Genomic DNA, 5,737 nt, shown 5'->3' on the forward strand with positions numbered 1-5,737 from the left:
TTAAATGTTTAACCCAACCTTCTGGGTAGTAACCCAACCGCTAGGTCAAAACAACCCAATTGCTGGGTTTGTCCCTATTTTACCCAGCACTGGGTTGTATTTAACCCAGCATTTTTTAGAGTGTACTTTTATGATTTCCCACAAAATATGTTTCTCCTTGTTCAATAAAGAGATATTTCTTTTTCTGCAATCTGGAGTAAAGCACATGTTGATGAAATTGTAAACTAAATGATGTGCATTAAATGAATAAATGTCCTGTGCATTAAAATTAGGGTTTATCTTATGTAGAACACATGGAGCTTTCCATAACACCACAGCCTGTGAGTAAAACTGCAAATCTATTAATGCAAAAACACTAATGCTGATTAACTAAGGGCTACAAGACCCTCATTAGTCCTGCCAAAAATGTGAACAGAACAAAGGACGTTTCATTCACAGTGCACTTAAGCTAGTGAGTCACGCCTCAAGCAATAAATAAAACAAATAAATAACACAAAATAAGACTGAAAACAAATGAAAGATTAACAATAAATTTAATAATTTAAAAACATTTTTATTTGTTTGTTTCTTCAATTTATAATCTCAAAAAAAAAGTTTTTACTAACCATTTTAATTCTAAAATATCTAAAACATATATATAACACAGCAGCTACTGAGCGTCTTTTAACATTGAGCTGCTCATGAGACGTTTCACCTTATTTTACCCCTGTGACCAGAGATTAACTTTAACAGTGCCTTGTTGTTAACTTTAACTGTTTAATTCCTTGTTCTCACATATCGTTCCAGAGAGGGGAAAAAAACAAAAAACTTTCAGGCTCTCAAGTGTCAAATGAGGACAAACTCTTTATGAATTACACTCTCTTTCTTTCTTTCTTTCTTTTCTTTCCCTCTTGCATTTTACCTCACTTAAATATCCAGACATCTCAGACAGTAGACTGACATTCAGGAAAGATCCACTACAATTTGGCCGTCAACAGTTATCCATATGATATTTCACGCCTCGGGAGTTTCGATCCAAATATATCATTACCCGAACCTCTCACAATCAAGCATTTTTTCCTCAAACATTGCAGAGGAAGCGTGTTTGAGTGAAGGATCCAGGTTGAGGAGAGTATCTGGCCTCCAGCAGGAATAAAAGGCTTTGATGAGCCGCTTTAACTGCTGGCACATTGATAACATACTGCAACAGCAGCTCCTCTGCGCTCGGTGTGATTGATTGCTGAAGGAGCTGCTACCCACTGCATTCTTTCACGTACCTGCTTCGGAGACGCATTACCTTACTTGCCCTCTACGGAGGCAATGTGGGATGTATTTGTTTGAGGAAATATTGTAATGGGAACAAAAAATTAATAAACTCCTGTCAGTCTGAACATCTTGAGTGAGGACTGATGCAACCTCAGGATAGTTAGTTGTGAAAAACCCAGTTTAAAATCATCAACTGGGAGGCTTTAACACAGCAGACTGAACTATACTAATTATTTAAAGAGAATCAAGATCACTTTGTTAAGAAATGGTAGACAGTTTAAACCGATGGACAAATTAAGCAGACAAATTAAAGGGTATTCATGACTGTGACATTTTATTGGAAATGAGAACATTATTGGTTTTAAGATACCAACCCCAAAGATTTCCCTAGCTTGATCACTATTAATTTCAGAAATTAATGAATTTACACAATATGCTACAATGCAACCGCAAAAAAAAAAAAAAAGGCTGTAATGTTTTTAAAGGTAAAGAATGTAAAAATGTAAAAACTTTAAATACATACACTGCTGTTTAAAATTTGGAGCCAGTCGTTTTAAATGTTTTTGAAAGAAGTCTCTTCTGCTCACCAAGGCTGCATTTATTTGATCAAATACAGTAAGAATTCAGAAATATTATTACAGTTAAAAAAACTGTTTTCTATGCGAATATATGTTAAAATGTCATTTATTTCTGTCATCAAAGCTGAATTTTCAGCAGCCATTTCTCCAGTAATGCTCTAAAGTTACTCCAAAGTTGTTGCCAAATTGCCAAAAAAAAAATCTAAATAACAGCATGGGAGTACAAAGCCGGTTCTTGTAGTTAAAAGAATAGTTCACCCCTAAATTTAAATTTGTCCTAATCTTTGTTTCTTCATCAGATTTGAAGAAATGTAGCATTGCATCACTTGCTCAGCAATGGATGCTCTGCAGTGAATGGGTGCCATCAGAATGAGAGTCCAAACAGCTGATAGAAACATCACAATAATCCACAAGTAATCCACACCACTCCAGTCCATCAGTTAATGTCTTGAGAAGACGAGAGCTGAGTGTTTGTAAGAAAATAAATCCATCATTAAAACGTTTTTAACTTCAAACCATTGCTTTCGGCTAAAATACGAGTCCATAATCCATAATAACGCTTTCTCCAGTGAAACTGTCTTGATGGATTTGTTTGTTACAAACACTCAGCTTTTGGCTTCTCAATACTTTAACTGGTGGACTGGAGTGGTGTGGATTGCTTGTGGATTATTGTGATGTTTTTATCAGCTGTTTGGACTCTCATTCTGACGGCACCCATTCACTGCAGAGCATCCATTGTTGAGCGAGTGATGCAATGCTACATTTCTCCAAATCTGACGAAGAAACAAACTCATCTTCATCTGCACGTCCCATAATGACTGAAACTACTGTGTATGCTTCTAAAGAAGTGTTTTCATCCCAGCTCATATTCAGCACGTCTGCAGATCCAGGAACACCGGCTGCACGTAACCCTGTTGTTCTCAGTATGAAAACAGCATGTTATATACTCACAACCCGCCCAACCCTTGCATGAAGGTTTATTTCCCAGAAAACACCTTCCACGCCAGGAATCATTCACAAACACCACAGGCCGTCAATGCCACAGACAACTAAATTGGGAAATGCGCTGACAGTACGAAGATAAATTGGCCCTCAATAACAAACCAGCGCTTTGTTTTATATCGCAGGCAAATCTTGCTTTGTCACCGGTCCATCGAAACACACCCGCCTCTGCTCCAATCTTTCCGCCCGCAGCGTGAAGTGATCGGGCAGGTAAAGAAGAAGAGCCAAACCCATCCATATTTCATGTGTTCAGCCTGAGGGAGCCAATCTGCCTCGCATTTACATCCTTCTGTGTCCATCATCATCTGTCAGCGCGGCGGCGGCGGTGAGACAGCACTCTTTAAATGAAGTAACACCGCTGATCCTAATTAAGAAAATGACATTAAAGGATGGCCAACACTCAGATCTCCAGCGCAGAGCGTGAGGTGTCTTGTTTGGAGATGAATGGGAATAAACAGCCCTCCTGTCTGGATCCTCGCAGGCCTGCCAATGTTTGTCACTCGCGGGGAGCCGCATGACAGAGGATATTTAAAGATCTGGGATTTTTTTCTGCCTCCAGGAGATGTTTCGTGATTAAGCTTGCTCCGTGAGCCGAAAGGAGCCGTGGAGGGAGTTTTGTGGGCTTGTGTCATTGAATTGGGCAAGTTCGTTACTGAAGTGTTTGACATTTGGAATGACTGGTTTCTCAGAGGTACAGATCTGGAGAAAATCATCGAGAGTCTGATAGACTCGACAGACATTATCATATCAAAAACATACAGGGTTATCATTAGGAATGCATGCGCCACTAATAAATTTCTCTTTCGATACTGATATAACTGCTTATTCAGAAGGACATCTGCCGATACCAATCATTTGGATTTGCTTAAAGGGGTAGTTCACCCAAAAATGAAAATGACCACATGATTTACTCACCCTCAAGCATTTCTACACTCTAAAAAATGCTGACATGAACTACGAGTGATTCAGAGGGTCAAATAGATCCCCAAATAGAGCTATTTTTAAATTGTGTTATGCATAATTAATTGTTTGATACATCGGTGCATCCCTATATTACAACTTGTCTAAATAAAACTAGAACTAAAACTTTAAACCATAAAAAAGCATTCATTACTTGAAACAAAAATAATTTATTTCTAGTTAGGAAACATTTACCTAAACCATTTAAAAACTAAAAACTAATAAAACTGTATAGAAATATTAAAAACTAATAATAATCAAACTAAAAATAAAATCTAATTAAAAATATTAAAACTTTATTAGTATATCAGTGATACTAAATAACACTGCTTTTGTACTTCTGGGATTTTCCTAAAATTACATTAAATTGATTTTTTTACACATTAAAAGTTCAATAATGAGAGTATTATTGCAAAATAAATGCTGTTTTTTAAACTTTTTATTCACCAAAGAATGCTGAAAAATCAGAAATGTTTCTTGAGCAGTAAATCAGCATATTAGAATGATTTCTGAAGGATCACACTGAAGACTGGAATAAAATTCAGCTTTGATCAGAGCAATAAATTACATTTTAAATTATTAAAATGTAATTACAATAAATTACATTTTTACATACTGGTAAAAAATGTATAGCCTGAATGCACTGTAAGTCGCTTCGGATAAAAGCGTCTGCTAAATGCATAAATTATTATTATTTTACTACTTATTCACATAGAAAACAGTTATTTTGAATTGTAATAATATTTCACACATTTTACTGTATTTCTGATCAAATAAATGCAGCCTTGGTGAGCAGAAGAGACGTTTTTCAAAAACAAAAAAAATCTTACTGACCCCAAATCTTTGAACAGTAGTGTATATTTTCATATCTTTACATGTAAATGTAGTCAAGTCAGTCTCAACAGATTATGAGAGTTAAATCAAATCTGTTTCATTGTTTGGCACGACCTTCAAGATCTTCAGATTTGCAGTCAGTGGAGCTCAGAGGAGACGGACAGCAGCTGCGTCCAGAATGAGAGGAATGACACCCTTTGACCCGCTTTATGTTGCATCTATGGTGGCAGATTTTTATACATTCACACCTTGAGCCCTCAAAGTTTCAACAGTTCAACATTAGATGTGTTCAAGCCAATTCCTAAAACCACAAGTGTCCTCAGAGAGAGGTGATTCAATCATGAAGCACATTAGTTAATGTTTTGTCTCTGTTGAGGCTCAATTGAAGAATCAGAAAAGCTCATGTGCTTTATTACAGACGACATGATGACGCTGAGGAACGTCCTCTAGTGGTCAGCTATGATTTACATCTACAGACACTGAAACACAAGCACTGGTCGGTGAATTCAGGTTAAAATCTACTTCAGTTCACTCTATGCATTCATACTGATGAAGAGATTTTAATATTATTTTCGGAAACAGTAATTTATCTTTCATGCTGTTTTAGAAATGAGCAATAAATGTCAGTAAACAATACACTTCTGAATTCCTCTTAAATTTCAACTTCACCTGAACTTATTTAAAATTGTATTTAAAAATAGATTAAATCTATAGTTAATTTAACTGGGTTTATGACCATCTATTTCATTTTATTTTAGTGAAAGTGGACGTTTATTATCACTACTCGTCAAAAACTGTAGTCAAAACCAAATCAGCTTTTTTTTTTGACAAGAGTATATTAAAATGTATTTATGATTAATTGGGATAGTGTAGATCAAATGTCAAAATTCTAAAAACAACAACAACAAAGCAATGCTGTATTGTGAATTAATAGCTGCCACGATAATTAAACAATATATTAAACTATATTTATAACAAATTATAAATTAAACAAATATATAAAATGTGAAAAAATAATAAAAATATCCTCTCTTTATATCAGTAGTTTATATCAAAACTGTGAAAACCATTATGCAGTGATAATATGAAATTATAATTATAATATAGCATAGATGAGG

Source organism: Sinocyclocheilus anshuiensis, unplaced genomic scaffold (genome assembly GCF_001515605.1).
Source record: "Sinocyclocheilus anshuiensis isolate Anshui unplaced genomic scaffold, SAMN03320099.WGS_v1.1 scaffold454, whole genome shotgun sequence".
Classification (NCBI taxonomy): Eukaryota; Metazoa; Chordata; class Actinopteri; order Cypriniformes; family Cyprinidae; genus Sinocyclocheilus; species Sinocyclocheilus anshuiensis.